At 38.5% G+C, this 22,921-nt stretch overlaps 1 long non-coding RNA gene across 1 annotated transcript in view; it reads right to left on the minus strand.

The window, feature by feature from the left end:
* LOC143393867 (uncharacterized) overlaps positions 1-10,761 on the minus strand; it is a 29,060-nt gene extending 18,299 nt beyond the window's left edge. Inside the window, exon 1 of the long non-coding RNA XR_013090649.2 lies at positions 10,612-10,761. This is a non-coding gene — a long non-coding RNA (uncharacterized LOC143393867). The remainder of the gene's footprint in view (positions 1-10,611) is intronic.
* Between the last annotated feature and the right edge of the window lie 12,160 nt (positions 10,762-22,921).

Here is a 22,921-nt window from a genome sequence, read left to right on the forward strand (position 1 = left end):
CTAAAGGCAGACACAATAACCTCCTATAGGCTACCTAACCATGTAACTTGCTCCCACAATTGTGTAAAGTCAAATTCTGGTCATAAATCATAAATATTTTAGTGGTTTTTCCAGGGAGTATCAAGAAATATTTCTTAACTAAGTGATATAAGTTGAAGTTCCTCAAAGATGAACAGAGTTCCCTCATACAGAAAGCAGGAGAGAGATCTTGCAGGCATAAGGAACAACACATACAAAGTCTTGAAGACATGCAAGAGCATCATGTATGAGGATACAGTGAGCATCAAGTTGTTTAAAGAGGGTCCTGGGAGGTGAAACTAAAAAGAGAGTCTTACAGACTGCACCGACCATGCTAAGTCTGAATGAAACCTAGTAGAAAATCAGGAGCCAAAGAAAGATTTTAAGCAGATGCTTCATAGATGTATGTGTGTGCACACGTGTGCATGTGTAAATAATCCGATTAGTATTCCAAAGATAACTCTGGGCAGCTGTGTGAAGAATGGATTAGAAAAGATAGGACAAGCCCAGAGCCAGATAATTTGGCTAGGTGCCTAATACAATATCAATTAGCAAAAGATAAAGGATGTTGGAAGTTGGGAAGAATCACCTGTCCTGTAGAGTCGGTAACTTCACTTTGTATACCAAATTATATGAGACATAAATTCAATCACCACACAGATATGCAGGATCATCCCTTTAAAAATGCCCTTCACTTAGAGTTAAATCACACTGACTTGGAGTACCAATCAGGAACCCTTAAGGAAAAAATCAAGAAAACTAACTCTAACTGGCCTAAACTACAAAGGAATTTAATGCAAAGTTCAGAGTCTTTGGAAAGACTTCAGGATTACTTTGACTGTTAGGCTTAATCATGTCACCAAAATATTGGGACTTTAAAAAAATCTCTCTGCTTTCTAATAAAATTTTAGAACACAACAACAAAAACAATAAACAGATGTATTAGTTTATTCATGCTGCTATAACAAAATACATTAGACTGGATAATTTGTAAACAATATAAATTTATTTCTCTCAGTTCTGAATGCTTAAAAGTTCAAGATCAAGGCACCAGCAGACCCAGTGTCTGGTAAGAGTTGTTCTTGCTACTGTGTCTACACATGGTAGAAGGACAAATGGGAGGAGTGTTGTGTCCTACATGGCAGAAGGAGCAAAAGGGCAAAAGAGACAAAGGGAAGAACACATTCTTCCAACCCTTTTACCAATCCCATTCACGAGGGTCCCATCCCTATGGCTTAATCACCTCCCAGTGACCTTGTCTCTTAATGCCATCATCTTGGGGTATAAGTACCAGGTTGTGAATTTTGAAGGGACACATACATTCAAACCTTGTCAACAGATAACATGTGTTAAGAACTTAATTTGGACGAAGATCTGTTGAATGTACTTTAAAAGCAAAGTGCTCCTAGCAACATTTGGAACCACACAATTCCTTTCATTGCAGTAGGCAATGAAAGCATCTCTACCACCAAACATGATTCACCCCAAGCTGATTACTATAGCACTGACAATAAGACTATACTCACTAATCGAATCTCATTCTGAGTCTGGAGCTTGTTTCAATGATATCTGACAAAATAATCTAGAATTCCATTAGGATTAACCAGTGCAAACTAAGAAGTCAACAGACAATATCCATCCTGGCCCAGGGTCTGAGTTCTAGATCTGTACTCTTCTCCCTTGAATTCTGCTGGTAACAGCTGTTACCTTCATGAAAGTGGCTATTTAATCTCATATATCAATACTAAGGGAACAGAATACAGAGTCTCCTCTTCTTACCTCTAAAATTCCCCTATTCTCCCTCTGTATTTTAAGCACACATTTTATGTCCTAGTAAGACTGTAGCTCATTAAAGATATGGCTCTTGTCATATTATTCCATATGACCTAAAGCCAATACATAGTCAAGATTAACAAATGCTTTCTAACCTAAATTGGAATCATGGGATCTAAAACCATAATTACCTGATACTATAATGCTGACATTTATCCAGTTACTTCTGTCCATTTTTGCTTCCCAAATTTTGAAGTTTTGATATTTGGCATATGCACATTTATGATCACAATGCTTTCCTGATGACCTGACCCTTTTCTCATTTTTACATATTTTTCTGGTATTAATGCAGTACCTTCTGCCTTCTTATATTTCCTAGTATTCTCATTTTCTCATCATTTACCCTCAACCTCCCCTCTTTTTATTTTTTAAGGTGTAACCTTCATAGATAGCATATCACTGGGTCTTGCTCTGCAAAATCTCTATTGAAACCTCTACCTTTAAATGGAAATGTTTAATTCATTAATATTTAACACATCTATTTATGTTTGGACTTAGGTTTACCATTTTAACATGTTTCCTGTTTGCCCCTTCTGTTTTCTGTTCTTTTGCTCTCTCTTTTCTGATTCCTTTTTACTTTACTTTAATATACTTTAGAATTCTACTTGAATTAATGTACCAATGTTCTAGATATCTCTCTTTGCATTATTTGTTAATGTTTGCTGTAGTGATGACACATACTTATCTTTCAGACTATAAGGCTATGACTACCACCAAACACAGGCAATGGGCAATGAAAGTATCTCTTTCAACAACCACCAAACATGACTCACCCCAAGCCGATTGCTATGGCATTATACCATTTTCCATAAAATGCAGATACCTTGCAACTGTATAGTTCTGCTTATCCCACTACTCTTCAATCTCTTTTGTTTATTCTATATTTTATCCCTTTATTTTATAATTAGTACATGAATCCCACCTTCATATATTATAAATCCTACTGGAACTGGAAATGTTATAAATTTTGCTTTAAATAGTTCTATTTTTTTAATTAAATAGAAAACAGTCTTTATAATCTATCCATATTTCTACTATTTTAAGTGTTCTCCATGCCTTCCTGAAGATTCAAATTTCCCTCCAATATAACTTCCCTTTTAAAAAATATATATATATATATTTTTACCATTGATTGATTGATTGATATGTGGTGCTGAGGATGGAACTCAGTACCTCACACAGGCTAGGCAAGCACTTTACTACTGCGCTACAATCCCAGCCCCATAACTTCCTTTTATCTAGAAGAACTTTAGAATTTCTTACAGTGCAGGATCACTCATGATAAATTCTTCTAGTTTCTTTCATTGAAAATATCTTCAGTTTACATTCATTCTTTTTTAAAGAGTATTTTCACTAAATGTAAAATTATGAGTTGGTAAGTTTTTTTCTTTTTTTCTTTAAGCATGCTAAAGATGTTGTTTGTTGTTTTCTGACTTGTAGTGTTTTTAGAGAGAGCTCTTTAGTTATGGAAATCAGTGTTTCTCTTTTGTAATGTGTCAGTTTACCCTGGCTGCTGTCAAGATTTCCTGCTTATATTCGGATTTCAACTATTTGACTAAGATTCATCTAAGCTTAATTTTCTTGCTCTATATCCTATTTGGGATCACTGGGTTTCTTGAATCTGCAAATTATGTCTTTCACCAGTTTTGAAGACTTTTTGGCTAATCTTCAAACAGGATTTCTTTCCCTTTTTCTATTCTTGTTTTTCTTTTGGGACTTCAATTACACATATATTAAATCCTTCGTTATTGTCCATATTCTTGAAACTCTGTTCATTCTTTTGGTCTTTTTTCCCTATCTTCAAATTCATTAACTTTTCTTTACTCTACTATTAAGCCACCCAACACATTTTTTTGTTTGTTTTAGATATTGTAATATTCAGTTCTAAGATTTTTATTTGATTTAATTTTTTTTTCCTATTTCTTTGCTGAGTTTTCTGATCTCCTTTCTTATAAAACTTGTTTTCACAGCCTCATTGGGCAAAACTAATACAACTTTTTGTCTGAGAATGACAATGTATAGCTCATCTTGGGTGGGTTTCCATTGATTTTGTCTTTTTCTTTGAGGCTGGGTTATACTTTGCACATCAAGCAATTTTACATTATCTTCTGAAAATACTCTTTTAAGGAGACTTTGAATATTTTGGTAAAATTTATCCTTACATTCCCGATGCTATTTTGAATGGAATTCTTTCTTTAATTTCATTTTAAGATATTTCATTAAAGGTATATAAAATTGTATATTAAGTTAAGAGTCAATTGTATATTAAGTTCAAATCCTGTAAACTTCCTAAACTCTTTTATTAGTTCTAGCAGTTGTTTAGTAGATTTGAGGATGTTCTATCAATAGGATTATGGCTGTCTGTGAAAAAAGACAGTTTTACTTTTCCCTTTCCAACTCATTTGGCTTTAATTTTCTTTTTAATTTCACCAATAAGAACCTTAAAATCAGCATACTATAGAGACACAACCATATCAAAGTTTATAGCAGCTCAATCCACAATAGTTAAATTGTGAAACCAACCTAAATGCCCTCTAAAAGATGAATGGATAAAGAAACTGCGGTGTCTATACATAATTGAACATTACTCAGCATTAAAAGGGAATAAAATTATAGCATTTGCAGGTAAATGGATGGAGTTGGAGAATATCATGCTAAGTGAAGTAATCCCCCAAAAATAAAAAAAACAAAGGCCGAATGTTCTCTCTGATAAGTGGACACTGATCCATAAAGTGGGGAGGAGGCATGGAGGAATTTTGGAAGACAAAGGGAAGGGGGGAGGGTAGAGGACATGGGGGTAGGTAAGATGGTGGAATGAGACAGACATCAGTACCTTAAGTACATGTGTGATTACACAAATGGTGCGACTCTGCATTGTGTACAACCAGAGAAATGAAAAGTAGTGCTTTATTTGTGTACAATGAAACAAAATGCATTCTGCTGTCATGTATAACTAATTAGAAAAAAATTTAAAAGAGAACCTACTGTATGATTTAGAATAGTAGTGGTGACAATGCACATCTTTGTCTCATTCTTGACCTGTGGGAAAGAATTCATTCATTCATTATTTAGTATAATGTTAACTGTATGTATATATACCCTTTGTCAAATTGAGAAAGTTAGAATCCTTTTTTTAAAAATAAATTTTCTTTCCTTTTTTTTAATGTGGTGCTAAGTATCAAACCCAGTGCCTCACACGTATTGTACCGCTGACCCACAACCCAGCCCCTAGAATCTTTTTTAGAGCAATAAACTTTAGACACCAGGAAGGGACCAAGGGACTAAAGCCAATGGGGCCCTAGGGATTTCAGAATATCATCTTTGGCTGGAGTTGGCAGAGATACTGGCCACTGACTGAGAGGTAAAATCAGCTGGTCCAAGGCACAATTCCCTTCCTCTCTTCTACACCTGAGCAGGAGTGAGCTGTCAGCCTCTCATGCTGCTCGGCTGGTGGCACTTCCTAGTGGCTTCAGAAAAAGATGAATGGGTGGCATAGAAGAGTCAGTCAACAGAGAAGGGGGCTTGTTTGTCGGGATGGGTAGTCTCTGATAGTAGAGGTAGCTTTCTGAAATATTAGATTTAGTCACCACAATTTATAAATATACTTAATGATGATTTAAAATATTTCTTTTAAAGCAATACTTCAAAAAAAAAAAAAGAAAAGAAAAGAAAAACACAAGAATTTGGTTCATCACATGTTTTAAAACATATTCAAAGATATTTTAAATATGTCACCTAAAATCTTTGAGGAACAAAGGAGAATATAAATAAGTGATACATGCATAGTGCTTTTAGTGGGTCAAGAAAATCAGACAGAAAGATAACCACTATTCTAATGATATCCAGAGGGCTCAAAAGAACAGTTGTGCCTTTAAAAAAAAACTCTCCCCTTGAATCTCTGGGATGTAAGTACTCTTACCACTAAACCACTGAGTTGTGAGATCCAAGAGTTGGAGTAATCTTAAGATCATTTTTTCAATCTCAGGTAAGTGATGATGATGATGATGATGATGTAATGCCAAACACTTGTATGGACTTTACAATGTATTTTATAATATTAATTTACTGAATCCTCATAATAACCTTGTAATATAGTTTATGCCCATTTTGCAGATGAGGAAACTGAAAATAGAAGTATAGACATTTAACCAACCTCTGATAAAAATTGTATTCCCTTGCAATTCATTCTGGAAAAGATATGCCTGATAGAAAGTTCTCCTTATAAAAGTTAACCCCAGAGTTTTCTCCCTAACAGCTCCAATTTATTTTAATTTAATCTGAGCTGTTCCTTCTTCCTCCAATAGGATAGGAATTCCCAGCCCAAACTCAGCATGAACTTTTAGTCTATGGCCCTCCCTGCATGAAGGCAGTGTTTTCCAGAAAATCTCCCTTGGCATTACTCTAAAGGTCATTGCCTGAATTACAAATTTACCTTTGCCCTTTGCTTCAATTACCACATTGCTTCTTCCTAGGGTCCTGGAGCTCTGGGCAGGCAATAAATTCAGGCCTCTTTAACAAGCAGGCAGTGTCCCTGTTGTCCAGGAGACAGCACTCAATAAACATGCCGTGCCTTGAACCTCCCCAATCTCCACTTATCTCTGAAACTAATTACCTTGCTAACTGCGGAAGCTGTACAGCCATGCTAATAAGCTGCTGGACAGTGGCAAGATTTGCTCTCAGGAGAAAAACCACAATGCAGTGGCAGAAATAGGAGCCTCAGGAAGTTCAGGCCAGCTCTTTTTGCAATGCCACTTAGCAGGGAGATGGACTTGGATGCAAATTCCTCCTGGTGCTGCATGTGTCCATTAATTAGCATTCAGAGAAATAAAGAAAAATGAAGATTTAAAGGTCACCACATTAACATTTTGCCCCCATTTCTAAATAGCTATGTGTGTATACTAATTTTCCACCCATTCCTTCTGTTTAATCACCATCTCCAAGGAGAACTTGGCCAAAGTAGGTTAGCCAACATGTTTCCAAATTCTTCTCCATAAGTAATAATAAAAGGCATCACTGTTTATTTGCTCAACTTTAACATTTTCATGTAAGTATGAGTCACAGAGGTGGCTAAACTTATAGTTCCCACTGAAAAGGCAAAATTTCTTGTTTATCTGCAAGCCAAGATCAGTGTCAGGTTAGGCTCTTTTTTTTTTTTTTTTTTTTAACCAGACTGGTGGCTATTATTTTTCACCCTACAAGTATCTTTTTAAATTAATTAATTAATTTTTGAGAAAATACCCGTTAGTGACAACTCTTTTTCTATATGAGATGAGAGGTCACCACAGTCCTTCCATAGCAGAGAATACATTGTGTTTTTTAGATTCAAAGCCACTCGATTCTATTAGAAAGATGTCATGAGGACGTTTGGAATTCAGTAGCTTCTGGCCACCATAACCCGACCACCCCACTCTCCTACTATCTGCAATAATCTGAAGCCTTCATCTTGAAATAACTTCTTTCCACACTGCCCTGGTGCCCTAGAACCAATGCACAGCAGTCCTTGGACAGATGGGAGCCTCTGCTGTGGTTTAGATAAGTGTCTCCCAAAAGCCCATATGGTAAGATCTTGGTGGCCAACCTGAAGGACTGGGAGGTGGTAGGACCAAGTGGAGGAGGAGCCAAGTGGAAGGAAGTCAAGTCATTGAGGTCATGCCTTGAAGGAGGTATTTGGACCCTGCCCCTTGACATTCCTTTCTCTTTTTCTTTCACGATGCCACGAGGCAAGTAGCTTCCCCAGCAATGAACACTTGCCATGATGTGCTGCCTCAACACAGGCCAAAAACAATAGGGCCAACTGACCATGAACTGAAACCTCTAAAACTAGGAGTCAAAATAAACCTTTCCTCCTTATCAGTTGACGATCTCAGGCATTTTTTTTTTTATAGTAATGGAAATTTGACAAGCAGAACACCCAAACCCTACAAGCTCCAAGAGGCAAGAGTTACTAAAGGTTTTCTTCAGGAGGTCTTCAAATACACACTTGCACTATTTCTGCAACCCTTACCCTTCGTGGGAAACATTTTTTACTTTATCAGGGAAAGTCATTCTCAGATAAAATCTGTCCCAGTTTTTACTGACGCAGGGAGACCTTCCAGAGATTGAGGAGTTGGGGGGCCAGTATCCCAACCATTCTGACCAGTGAGCATAGCCCTGAGCTTTGAGAGTCAACAAAGCATTTTTTTTCCCCTAAAGTACATCTACATTGCATTTCTTCACTGACACACTCACATACATCAAGTGCAGAATGTTCCCAAAGCTGATAGGAAGAGGAGCCAGTGTCCTGACAATTCATCTCTGCAATCTTTTTTTTTTTTTTTTTCAGTAAGCAGCCAAAAACCATTCTAAATCAGCAGCTGTAAAGGTCATATGGGAAATTTGTTGCCATCTTCAAATAATTTCTTATGCACAAGAGGAGAACATGTTGGAACAAGGAGAGGAATGATGCTTCCTCTTAGGTGTCAACCTGAGAGGCATAAGACATTCCCCAGCACAGTGACAGTAGCCCTCTTTCCCTCCCTCGCCACCCACAGGTAGATACCACTCACTTAATACCAAGGTATAGTATTACCCAGGCCACATGAGCATTATTGATTCACTCGCTTTCATAGACCCAGGTGCTACCCAGTGGACTCTATTATTAAAATACAATAGGCAAGAAACAGTTCTCTTGTTAGACAATTCCAAGTTTTATCGATCCCATCACTTCTGTCTAATGGTACATATCCAGGAACAATAAACCTCAAAAAAATGATTGAAAAAAGAAATCAAATGTGCATTTTCTAGTATTCATAAGCTGGTCATTTCTTTATCTCTAAGAAAGGTCTGAACAAAATATTACATTTTGGCTGTGCATCGGGAGAAGTTCCCAAGAGGCACACAATCTCCTTTCCTGTTAAAAATAAAGAAGTTTCAGACCCAACAGAAACAGGGAAAGACTCCACTGCTGTTCACACAGGGTTTTGAGAACTTCAAACTGGGGCTGTACAATTTGCTCAAAGGCTATTTAAGAGCAGACAGAGCCATACTGTAACCCTGACTGTAACTCAGCCCAGTTTCCTGATGCCTATAGACCAGCAGCAGGCAAGAGGTCCTCACTGGGAAGATAAAAGATAGTGCCAGGAGGGACATTGAAGGCCACCTGAATCAATTCGACCCAATAGCAGAAGAAAGTAGAAGTGGTTATGTTTCCACTTTCTTGGTCAAAAAGACAAGCTGAGAGGAAGAAGGACACACAAGCAGGCTGGCCCTTAATGGGACCATACCTACAAACAATTAGGAGATCAGGATGAACAAAATATTTGAGCAAAAGAAATATAATGGAAATTATCATGGAAATGTGATGCTTCTGATCCTTGGTTGGTACTCTAAGCTTTACTCACCAGAAGAATCCATCCCCAGAGGGAAGCTGTGGGTCCTCTGAATCCTCATGTGATCCATCTTCTCTAACCAGTGTGTCAGGCCTGGGGTGGTAGTAAGAGCAATGCCTCATGTGTGAAGCCACCAGGCACTTCTGAAAGCCCCCACAAATGACTTCTGTGTGTTCAGAAAGACATCCCTCCTCGGGGCTCTGCACATGCTCTGCCCAGATCTGGGACCTCTCTGCACCACCAGCACCCTGGCCCACCATGATGTCATGGCCATTTGGAGGTTTACGGCAAAGCAAGGTGGAATTCTCTCCTTTTAGTTCAGTCATTCTTATAAAAGCCCTGCTGTCTGATATTCCAATATTTATAGTTTTTAGCACAACAGCTCTTTCAGTTCTTATCGACTGTTCTCTCTCTGCTTATGGTGTATCAGAACCCAGCAAGAGACAATGCAGTCGTTAGAGTCACTATCTTCTCTGATGGTGATGGTTCTGTGACTGGGTCTACAAGGCATGCCCGGCTCCTTCCTTTAGGTTAACTTCTCTCCAAGGGGCTCCCTTATCTCTTACAGAGTCTTCCTCCATATGACCCTGCAGGAGGCTGGTCATACTCAGATCAATCAGAACACCAGCAGCAGGTAGATATCAGGCCAAAGTAGGGCTCCCTCTCATCTTCCTCTAGGTCAGCTATCCTACATTGTCCCAGAGGATGTCCCATGTGGCATGAGGCTCTGGGACAGGGAGTCCACACACAATGTGGGATCTTCTCTCATGTTTGTTGCTGCCTCTGATCAGATGCACCCTCTGATACAAGCCACACATCTCTATTTTGAGAGATGTGGTACACAGTTTTAAATCAGAAATTCAAAAGCTTTAAAAACTCTTCGAGAGGAAAGGATGAAATCAAGGTTCACTGGGAGCAATTTCCACCTTTTCTACAAGCTATTTCAAGTTGTTTTATTACCTGTCAGATGCGTCTCCTCACAGGAGTCACTCAGGAAACATTTGATGAACAAAACCAAGTTCTATTTCACTCTCCTGCCATTGAAGAGGGAGAGGAACAAGGGAGAGAAGTAGAAAGGATTCCTGTTTTAATTCCACCTCAAGTCCTGATTCAAATCCACCACTCTGGTCTTCATATCTTGGACAGTTGAATACACAGAACAGTTGTAGGTGACCTGATAAAACACCAGCTGGAAATATTTTCCCCTGATGTTGATGGTTAAAATAGAAAACAAATATTTTATATTTCCAAGAATTCTAGATTTCAAAAGTGCCTTTTGGCATTGACGTCACTCACATGAATTTTTCTTCTTATTTTAAGAATTTTTCTTCTTATTTTAGAGAGAATTTTACCATAAGGAACCATTTACTTAACCATTCAGTCTTTCACTTACCTCTTCATATGCCCATCTATCCATCCTTTATTCCTTCCATCTCAAGCCTGAATGAGGTCCATTTTTTCACCTGTGTGAAAGAAGTTTCAAAATCACAACATGAACAGGAAAAGGTAAAAAATTACAATTTTTCTCCCTTGCTCATCTCCTCTGTATCAGTGAAGATTCAACTAGAGAAAGAAACACTAGGAGATAATATATTAAGAAAATATTGGAAGGAACTGCTTATGTAATCATGGGAGCTGACCAGGCAGGTCTATTTTTTACCACCCTGGCAAGCTGATGATAAGGATCATAATTACTACTCAGTTTTCTAGGCAAGGAAGCTAAGGACAGGGTGAATTCAGCTACCTAACACTACATAAAATCCACACCAAACACTGATTTGAAATAACCACCAATTTATCAGACCGTTGTGTGAGTAGACTGGGGCTCAGCTGGTCAGTTCTTTGGCTGGCCTCACTTGGGATTTGTCAAGAAGCTGCATCAGATGGTGGCTGGAGCTGGAATGTCTTAGATGCTCACTCTCACGTCTGGCATCTGACTGGGGACACACTAAAAGGCAGGGCTCAGCTGTGACACTGGGGTGGCTGGGTCTCTCCCTCCATGGAGTCTCAGGGCCTTTCCCTCTCTTTGGGGCTCTTGAGCAGAGCAATGAGATTCTTAGATAGTGGCTCAGAGCTCCCCAAAGAGAAATGTCTTCTTAGGGCTTAAATCCAGAAATGACACCATGTCACTGTCACTGCAGTCTACCACTGAGAGCAAATCCCAGGCTTGTCTCAGGTTCAAGGGTCCAGAAGCATGGTGCCTTAGGGACCACCAATGTGACAAGCTATTGTAGTTGTCTGAGTGATGAAACTGGGGCTTGGACCCACATCTTCAACTCCAAGTTTTGTGAACTTTGTTCTTAGCCCTCCTTGTTATTACTTTAACCCCAACAGAGGTGTTCCCTTCAATTCGGTCTTCAGCCTCTTTCTCTTTTTTGGGAATCTCATTCCATTCCAGGAATAATAGTACAGCTCACTTCCATGAACATGAGCCTCACTTCTTACCTCTCTGACTTTTCCTTTTTTTTTTTTTTTTTTGATAGTTTACTGTCTTGAGAAGTCCAACCAGTCCTTCCTACTGAGCATTGCTTACGTCCATGTCCTTCCCTCTGGGCTTGGTGATGTCGGATTTGTCTTCTCCCAGCCACTGAAGTGGGAAGTCGCTGAGTACATCCCATACCTCCCACAGCCTACACATGACCATGGGGCCAAGTACTATTCACTTAACCTCCTTTTTTCAATTTATGCTTTTCTCAGTTCTGCAGCCTTAGAAAACCTCTGCCTAGGCTGCTTTAAAATTCTATTTTCATTCACAACAAATGGCTTAAAACTAGAGGGGGAAATTACTCAGAACAATTACTCATTTATTTTGTCTTACTTTTCAAATGCTTTTTAAAAAATTATTATTATTGTACCGGGGATTGAACTCAGGGGCACTTGATCACTGAGCCCCAGCCCAGTCCTATCTTGTATTTTATTTAGATAGTCTCACTGAGTTGCTTAGCACCTCGCCATTGCTGAGGCTGGCTTTGAACTCATGATCCTCCTGCCTCAGTCTCCCGAGCCACTGGGATTACAGGCATGCACCACCATACCCGGCTCAAATGCATTTTAGAGAATTATTATTGTAGCGTACACGTACTATTATCAACTACTTAGTTCATTTATGTTTAATTTTACTCCATAGTCTTCAGAGGAATAAGATTTTAATGACTACACAGTTTTCCATTTTGTAACTGCATCCTAACTTTCTTAACAATTTCTCTATTATTTTGTATTTTTCTCAACATTACTTTAAATTTTTTTAATGATATTTATTGATGAGCAACTTCATTTATGTAGATTTTTAATGTTTGAGGTTATTTCCTAAATATTCAAAATTGGTTTATTTTTAGACTTAATGATGTAAATATTTTATAACTCTTAATACATATTGCCAAGTACTTTCCAAATCAATTAAACTGTTTTATGACTTATTTTAAAATCATCTAAACTATTTTGTTTACAATATATGAATATATTGTTTTTCTATTTCCTCAATTGGAACTAAATATTATCAAAATTTTGCTAACTTAATTAGCAAGAAGAAATATTATTTCAGTTTGTATTTCCTTGAATAATTATAAGACTGGCTTTTTGCATATAGTTGTTTACCAATTATAATTTTTCTTCTAGGAATTGCATGTCCATATCTTACTGGTTTGTCCTTTGATATTTTTCTATTTTTCTTACCAAATTTATGGTGCTTTATATAATAACAATACTCTGCCTACAATCTATTTCTTCTTCAATTGCCTATAAATCCTTCAATAATTTTTCAAGTCACAGCCCTGAATGTAACAATCTCCTCCTAAAAACAAAACAATCAATCAAATAAAACAGTCAGCAATTCCCTTATGTTTAATATAGCAGTTTCCATCTCTTTCTCACTCAGACATCCTTGACAGATGGCAGGCATATGCCTGACACACCACTATTATACATTCTGGTTTATGTACAACTTCTCTCTTTCCCTAACCCTTAAGGAAGACTATTGAAATTTTCTACTTCTCAACTGATGTGACCTACGTTTTCACTTATTAAAAGCATATTGTAGTCTGACATAGCTGCACTTATTTATTTTTGCTTTTATTGCTTGTGTGTTTGCTGGGATATCAACAACAACAACAACAAAAATCCTTGCTAACGTAGATATTAAGGAGCTTTTCTCCTGCATTTTCTTCTAGGAGTTTTATAGTTTCATGTTTAGGTCTTTAATCCATTTGAGCTGCATGAGAGGAACACTTTACTTACATTTGCTAGTTTATTATGAATTATATTACAAAGGATACACCCAGACAGCCAGAATGAAGAAGTGCATATGGCAAGGGATGGGGAAAAGCATGTGGAGCTTCCTTGTTCTCTCTGGGAGTCCCACCCTCCAGCAACCTCCATGTATTCAATCATCCAGAAGCCCACAAAACCCAGTCCTTTTGAGTTTTTATGGAGGCTTCATTACATAGGTATGATTGATTAAACCATTGACCATTGATGATCAACCTGACCTTCAGCCTCTCTCTTTTCCCTGGAGGGTTAGGGGATGAAACTGAAAAATTCCACTCCTCTAGTCACTCTGATCCTGCCTTGGTCTTTCTAGTGAGCAGCCCCCTTCCTGAAGTTCTCTAGAGGCCTCCTCTACCGGGAAATTTAATTGCTTATGAAAGATACTCTCATCTCTCTGAAAATTCCAGAATTTTAGGAGTTGTGTGCCAGGAAACTGGATAAAGACCAAATAAATATTGTATAATATAACATGACAGATATGTTAACTTGCTTGACTGTAGTAATAATTTCACTATCTATATGTATATCAAAACATCACATGGTGTACTTATATATAAGAATAAACAAGTAAATAAATAAGGTGTATTTTCTTTTACTTGATTGAGCATAATTATAAAATCTGTTTTAATGTTCTTTTCTGACAATGTCAATGTCTACATTATCTTGGAGTTGACATTGACATAGGCTGATTGTCCTTTCCCCAAGGAATGGGCCACATTTCCCTGTTTCTTCATAAATCAAGTAATTTTGGATTATGCCGTTGATACGTGCGTACTATATTGTGGAGACTTTCAATTCTGTTATGTTTCTCTAAAGAGTGTTTTTTCCCCTTTTAGAAGGCAACTTGGACTCAAAATGCAGTGCAGACTTTCCTGCCCTAGTGGTGACTCTGACATGGGTCATCAGTCAACTGAGTCCCAGGCACAGTTTGTGCAGAGAATTTGACATTCCCTTCTCTGGTTTCCCCTTTCTGGGATTCCTCCTTCCCTCTCTGGTGGTACTGGTTACCCAAGATCCCTTGACCTGATTGCTCTCACCAGAGAGGCACAGGCTTCCTAATGAAGGGATAACCCTTCCTGTCAACACCTTGATTAACCTGCACTGTCTGTTGCTGGTCGTTGGCAGGCACTTCTTCCAAGTTTTGAGTCTCTTTCTGGTTTTCTGTACTCTTCAGAGCTCTTAGTCTCTTAAAAATAGTTTTGTCCAGACTTTATAGTTATTATCTGTTAGAGTTAGGCTGTTAGATTGAAATTTACTCCAACATACTGGAAGCAGAAGTCTTTTCGAATATGTGCTTATTATGTGCAGTGGAAGGTTTATAAAATATACATGGTTAATTCAAAATGAGCAGAGAGGTATTTTAATTTCAAGAATCACCGTGTAGTTATCTTATAACTTTTAGTTAATTATAGCTGCAGAAGCACAAGAAAAAAAAAGTGTAATAGCTTTTCTCTATGTTAATCACCTCTATACTCACTTTCAATGAACATATAGAGATTTTAGAATTCCTTTTGTACTGATTATAGCCATGGAAATATAATGTGTTTTGTTAAATAAGTAGGGCAAACAGGCAGACTCTGACAAGTCTAGTTTATTCCCATAAATATTCCATAAGTAAATATGCATCTACCCTATAACTAGTGTCTCAGTCTATTTTTGCATTACTATTTCAGGACACCTTAGATTAGGTCATTTATAAAGAATAGACATTTGTTTATCTCATGGTTCCGAAGGCTACCATCCCAACCAAGTAGCTGCATCTGTCAAAACCTTGTGCTGGTTGCAACATCAAAATCCAAAGGGCAACATTGCAGAAGAATCAAAACACGAAATGCAGACTTCTTTTCAGACTACCCACCCCATAATTACTAATCTAGGCCAGGGGAGTGAGAATTCACTCTCATTCCCTAGGGAATAAATCCAGTCCCATGAGAAAGACATTAATTCTTCTTAATGACCTAATTTCCTCTAGGATGCCCTACTCTCTCTTAATGCCATTGCATTAGAGACCAAATTTCACGATGAGTTTTGGAGAGGACAAACCACATCTCGACCAAAGTAACTATCTTATAAAACTGTCGGTATAGTACCTAAGCTTGTTATCATTATTCTTTGTTTTTGTTTTATTTTGTCTTGAATTCTTACACTAAAGGGCACTTTGTAAGTACTATGAGAAACAATAGATTCCTATGGGGAGTCTAGAAGTAGTATTCATGCATAGACTTCTCTTTATATTTTGCAGGGCAAGGGGAAGTTTCCCAGGCTTGCTTAGGCAAGGTCAATGGAATTTTGGTGTCTGGTAAGGGTGGGAGACTCCAGTATCTTCTTGGTCAAACATTATAAGAATGTTGGCAATGTCACTGGTATCTTATGTTCTGATAGGAGCATAAGAAGTTTGATAAGAGCAGAAGAACTTTGGCACCATCCCTAATTTCTTTGGTCACACATATTGGCTACTACTTGGTGGACTTGGTAAAATGACCTTCATAGCAGGTCCCAGCAGAGCAGTGTTATCTAAATTAAACCTTAAGTTCATTCATGGGCCATTTTCATTGATGAGTGTCCATATAGAGAAAAAGGAATAAAAACATTTTTTTTTTCAGTTAATCAATATTCACCCCACTCCAGAATAATGACTGCTTTAATCAACCATCTGAAACCACAGGAATTATAGACACTAATGTGTAATATTCATATTTGTGGCCAAATGTCCTTGTGGATGCCTCTCTAAAGGATACACATATGTGCATATGTTCAGCTGAGCCATATCCTCATTTCAGCTTCTCTTACACAAAGCCAAGCAGCTTGCTGTCCTGTGTCCACACTCTGCTGGGTCTTGCCACTGACCTTGGCCTCAGTCATCCTCAGAGCCCCTTTGTTCTTTCGACATCCTGTCAATTACACACATCAACCCACAACTGAAAACTGACCCCTATCAGGGAGCCTCCCAAGGACCTTTCTCTTGATCCGATTGTATCTATGGATCACTAGGTCAATGCTCCAAAATTTTGCAGTTGTGAACTTTGTTCTAGCACTGTGATTAACCAGTTCTGCGACCACAGGGAAGTCAGTTCATCTCTCTGAGCAGAAACAGCCTGAGTTATAAAGAAAGAATATTACAGAGGAGATCATTGAGGAGAGAATGAAGCAGATCAGCTGTGGTCATGATCCCTTCACTTCTATAAGGAGAAGGGACTGGCTTCTATTGATTTCTATATTTATTTTCTTTCATGTAAGCCAGTGTAAATAGAAACTTCTATTTTAAAAAATAAATCTTTTAGAGTCAGTATCACTTGAGAGTTATTGCTTTTGGAGATGGTTAAAGACTTTCTGACAAAATAAAGACCACCCCTCCTCTCTGACATCTTTAGACTCATGCAAGTGTTTACACTGTCATATGACATTTCCCGGGTTTGACTGGATCAGAAAACACAAAGAGGGTAAGAACAAGTTCAGACGATGGGAAAATCTAGTGTAAGGTGTTGGAAAAATGGGGAGAAATAAATCTCACGAATGTCTGCTGTGTCCTTTTCCCTATGGGAAAGTCTTCATAGCACAGAGAAGCCATTTGCAACATTAAGAGAACACAGCACTTCCACACACAAAAGCAGATACTCTCTGATAGCCCTGGCATTCTTTGGATAAGATTTTGTTAAGCATTATAGCATATTTATTCAGATACAGTTGTATCCATCTGGGTATGCAGAGAAATTAGAAGAAAGAATCGTTGAACTGGAGAGTAAGAGGTATCCAGTCTGTTTTCTCACACTTTTTTTCTGAGCAACTTTTCTCCAAATGTAAAATGTGGATAGTAATTCTCAGTGAAGTGCCATGAGGCTCAATTTATATAACAGATCTGAAAGGGCTAGATAAATGGGAGCACAATGTATCATTGTAAGTTAACATTATTACAAAGGATTAAAATCCCCTTCTGAGGGTGAGGTTGCAGCTCAGTGGTAGAGCACTTGCCTAGCATGTGTGAAGCACCGGGTTTCATTCCCAGCAACACATATAAATGAATGAATGAATGAATGAATAAATAAATAAATAAATAAATAAATAAAAGGTTTAAAAAATCCCCTTCCATTCGCTAATCATGCATAGTGTCTAAGATCTCCTCTCACAGCAGCTGTGCAGGCCTATTTTTCAGTACAGTTGACCCCCTGTATCCACAGATTTTGAATTCCTGAATTTAGTCAATCACACATCAAAAATATTTAGTCTACATATTCAGTACAGACTTTTTTTTATTCCCTAAACGATGAAGTATAACTATTTACATAGCATTTACCTTATATAAAGTATTTTAAGTAATCTAAAAATGATTTTTATAGTATACAGGAGGATGCGGTAGGTTATATGCAAATACTATGCCATTTTACATAACGAACTTGAGCATCCAAGGAATTTGATATCCATGGGGTTTTTGGAACCAGTTCCTCAAGGATTCTGAGGACAGAATGTACTTTGTACGTTTTACCACTGATTCATACCCTTTATCTGAGCTCCAGTGTACTTATCAAATTGCCCACTTGACATGTCCACTGGGATAGCTTAAAGTCACCTCCAATCCTACAGATCCAAAAGTAAACTCATGATATTTCTTCCTCAAAATTCATCTTCTTTCCGCATTCCTTAACTCAGGGAATGCTCCCATTTTTCATAAAAGTATTCAACCCAAAAAAATCAGGAATTATCATGGACATCTGCTTGTCCATCACCATACCCCCTTGAGAGTATCACCTTAGAATTTTCCCATCTCCCTCCTCATTGCCCTGTAATCACCAACTTGATACAAGCTAATCTCTTCTCTTGCTGGACTAGGTACAGCCTCTTCATTGCTCTCCCTGCACCCCCAGGCTTGGTTCACTCCCTCTTGAATATTTGTTCACCATTATCAGAATGATTCTTTCAAAACAGATCTGATCATGTCACCCTTCAGCTTAAATGGCTTCAAAGGCTTCCCGTCACTCTTAGGAAAAAGACATAGAGGGAGTAATATTCCAGCCACCACCCACTGGTCCAGCCTTATCATGCTTGTTCCCTTCGCAGAACACTGGCTTTGTTTCTTGAGTTTGCAACATTCTCTTCTGCTACCAACATTTGTGCTCACTGCAATCTGTGCCTCAAACCCTCTTCTATCAACTACACCTGTTACTAGGTCGGTGTTTCTTTCTCTCCCCAACATACCTGATGGGGGCAGATCCCCATATCATTCTCCCCATATCATGAATCATCAAGGGCTCTGGCTATAGAGCCCTTTCATGATTATGGATTACTTCTGTGAAACCATCTCTGCCGCTAGACTAAAGTTCTATGAGGACAGGCAGCACACCTGTCTGACTTCCCATTGTATGCCCAAGCTGGACATATACTAGACTCTGAATAACTACTTTTTGAATGAATGAATGAATGAATGATGGTATGGTTATTGATTGTTTCTCTTTTCTCTAAGAATAGTAAGTTCCTAAGATGTCAAGTTAAGATGTAAGTTACTAAGATGTCATCTTAGTAATGTCCGTGTCTAGCACTGGCCTAACATATAACAATCATTAAGTGTTTATTGAAGGAATAAATGAATTGCAAGATTGAGGGATTATGGCATCATGGAAAGAGCAGGGTCAGACACATATTAATATGGGTCCTTCCTCTTCCTCCACTGCTGATGAGGCCAAGGATAAGTTCTTAGCCTTTCAGAAACTTAATTTCCTCTCTATACACCTACCTTGAAAGTCTGTAATAATAAAGGAGGTAGCAGTGTAGGGACCCTTCACATTGTCTGACAAATAGTAATTACACAATTTCTCACCCGTGTTCTTCTGCTAAGGAGTCAGACTCAAAATAAACATTTATGTTAATAAATATTTTAAATACTCTGGAGTTCAGTTTTCAGTCAAGAATCACTGAAGACCAACCTGAAGGTAGATGGTAGGAATGAGAAATAAGGAGGACTTAGTCTCAGCAAGGATAACTTTCCCAAGCAAGTGATGTTGAGGATGAGAAGGCAAGGGTGGGAAGGGCTTAGGCTAGTGAAGAAGGCATAGACATTTTTCTAGATAGAGGAACCAACACACATGAAGACCTGAATCCAGAGGGAGCTAGGCTCATGGGAGAATCCAAAAAAATGTCCACACATCTGGAGGATGTAGAAGTCAGGGAGCAACTGGAGTAGTGGTCCTATGATTGGCAGGGCATGCCAAGTGTTATTCAACTGTTATGGCCAGAGAGTCAGACCAAAGTATGGAAGGAATTCCAGGAAAATTCAGTAAGAAGGAATGCAGAACCCAGTCAGTTGGTCAACAAGTTAGTGGCAATTAATCTAAAAAAGATCTATTTAAGTGAAGTCACAAAAGTTGGGAGAATTGATAAGCAAGCAAGATTAAGAGTACAGCTTGAACTCATGGAATGCTGGTTACAAAAACAATGTAATCTGAAAGAGGGTGTCAAAGTCCCCTGTTGATACATGAAGTGTGAAAAAGAGTTCAACGTGTCCACTGTGGCTTATATAGAATTATCCTGGACACATGTAGTCTCCAAGTCCCTCCAGCCCTAAATCTGTATAAACTGACAAATACATTAATAGCCTCAATGTGACTGAAATAAAAAAAAAATGTTCCAGGAAGATTCAGGAATTGAGACCCACAGAGCTATGGGAGATACAGACTAGGATCCAAAGAGAGAAAGAGTTAATGGTACCATTGATGGCCAAGATGCAATTTAAATATGTCACTCGATGACATCTGGGGGTGGAGGGCAAAATATGGAGAATGGGGTGCTGGGTGGGAGAGCAGAAGAGGGCGGGCCCTCCAGATACCTAGGAACACGGCAGTCAAGCTCACCAAAGAGGACATGAGAGGCATGCTATAGGAGAGGCAGGTTGACAGCTAGTTACTGGAGAGCACCAAAGATCACTTACAGAGTCCTCAGGCCGTGAGGAGAAGCTGCCAGTATCATGTCAGACCAGACCTAAGATAGGCCTAGAACTGAACCAGGGACCAAAGCTAGAAGCAGAATTCTATTTTCCATCAGTCTTTTTTTTTTTTTTTTAATGTAAGCCATTGGAACATTTTCCAAAACAATGAATTTTGTTTATAAACCTAATACATATCAGATAAAGGAAGGTTGCTGTAGTTGAAAAGGAGATGGGAGAGGGGCACTGGGCTCCACTTTATCTATTGAACATGGGAGGGGTCTGTTTAGCCTCTTTGTAATCACTATGGGTAAAAACTTGGGGGAAGACACTCAACTTTTCCTCCAATCCTTTCCTCATTTTTGCCCACATTTTCCCTGGCATACAATTACGGTGTAAAACTATGTAAAGGCATCCATCATGTGAACAAGAATGGCCTTTGGCTTTGACTGAGGCAGAATATTCTGGGTTGTTGTGGATCTGAAGCTGTGCTATAGAGCGCTGGTATTACAGGAAGTTCTTGAGACAAGAACAGTAAAGAATATGCACAGTGTTCATGTCCAGCAAGCATATTAAATGCTTGGTTAAGCATCCTTCCCGAGAAGTGAATAATGACAATAAAAAACACAGGCAAAGGAGCAGGGAAAGGCTGCCCATTCTTTATTTGTGGGAACACAAATTGGTCCAACTTTCCTCTAGAGAAATTTGGCAATATAATCATCCTTTTAAGTATGCCTACCCATCAACATAGCAATTCCACTTCTAGGAGTTTATCTTGTGGAAATGCTCAACCAAGTGCACCCATATATAGATATAGAAGGTTCTTGCAGCATAGTTTTTAATAGCAAAAGAAAAAATGGAAATATTAACATAACCATTTGTAGTGAGCTTATCAAAAACATTATGAGCTGTACTCAGATGGGAAAGAAAAAAGAAGCAGCTTTCAAAAGAAGATATATCTATATGTACAGTCATAGAAATAATTATTGATATAGCAAGCAAAGAGTTTCAGGCAATAAGATGGTATAATTGCAATTGTGTGTAAAAAACTCAAAACTATATGCATCAATATAATCCATATTGACAGCTAGATTGGTTATTAGCAATGCCATAGAAAAAGATTGATTAACACCACATTTAACAATGTTTTTGTCTTGGGGACCGGTATGTAAGTGTGCAAGGATTTAGTGGACCTTCATACTCAACTTTGTACTGTTCAGTGTTGTCTGAAATATTTTCAACAAGAAAACAGTAAAATGGGTGTGAAAAATGCCAGGGAATGACGGCATCTGGATTTGCAGCCAAATGGGGCTGACTCCACTCTCTGCATTCTCTGTTCTACACCACAAGTAAAAACACATCACTCTCTGTACAAATTCCGGCCTGACTGCCAATCTGTCCAGGATGCACACCAACAAGATGCCTCACCATTAGCACCAGCACCAGCACCAGCACCCTGCTGCTGAGGCTATTCGCTGTCTTATCCCCTAGGAATAATGACCTGCCATGGGAATCCCTGCACCAGAAAATGGGACTTGCTGTGTGAGTCCCTGGACATTTAGGACCTGGAGCTCTCCCTTCTTACCAATCAAAAATCTAGCTCCCTATTAGAAACTAAACATATGCACATGTTTAGCAGACAGTAGAGCAGCGCCTGGGTTCAGGCCAAAGGTCTCAGGCAGACAAGTTCCAAGACCTGATTGTCAGCATCCACCTGGCTAACACTTAAACTCCCGGACTAGGGGCTGCAGTTAATTTGTAAAGGGGGCCTGGGTTCTTTCCTAGCTGTGTGGAAATCCTCCCAGAGCTTCTGGTCTGTTCAACTGTGAAGGCTTTTCCACTTGCTGGTCTCCAGAGCGCCTGGGGTGTGGATTTCTGATATTACCCTCCCACTGTTTCCTGCTAAACTTTCCTTTCTGCGGGAGCCATTATGGAAAGGCCTGGGGCTTTCCTGACCTCCTGCATTCTCACCTCTTCCTCTTCTGCAGCCAGAACTTCTTTTATTCATGCTCTTTCACATTCACTCACAGACTCCCACTGCCCCAGGCCATGGCATCAACCCAAGGAGACCTTCTGCTTTACCTTACAGTTTTGTGTTTACTCTTATTTCTGTTTGAGAAATTACTCTTTTTTTTATTATTCTACATTTTAAATTTTTTAATTGTTTTAATTAGTTACACATGACAGTACAATGACTTTGACATATCATACATTTGAATCAGATGGGATATAATTTCTCATTTTTCTACTCTTGATGCTTCTCTTTGAACATGTCTTTTTGTTGTTGTTGTTCTTTTTAGAGAACATATCAGTAGTATTTTGACATATTATACATCCATGGAGTATAACTTATTCTAACTAGGATCTTCGTCTTGTGGATGGATACAACGTGGAGTTACACTAGTCGTGTATTCATATACAAACACAGCACAGTTATGTCCGATTCATTCTACCGTCTTTCCTATTCCCACTATCCCCTCCTATCCCTTCATTCTCCTTTGTCTAATCCAATGAACTTCTATTCTTTTCT

Source organism: Callospermophilus lateralis, chromosome 3 (assembly GCF_048772815.1).
Source record: "Callospermophilus lateralis isolate mCalLat2 chromosome 3, mCalLat2.hap1, whole genome shotgun sequence".
Lineage (NCBI taxonomy): Eukaryota > Metazoa > Chordata > Mammalia > Rodentia > Sciuridae > Callospermophilus > Callospermophilus lateralis.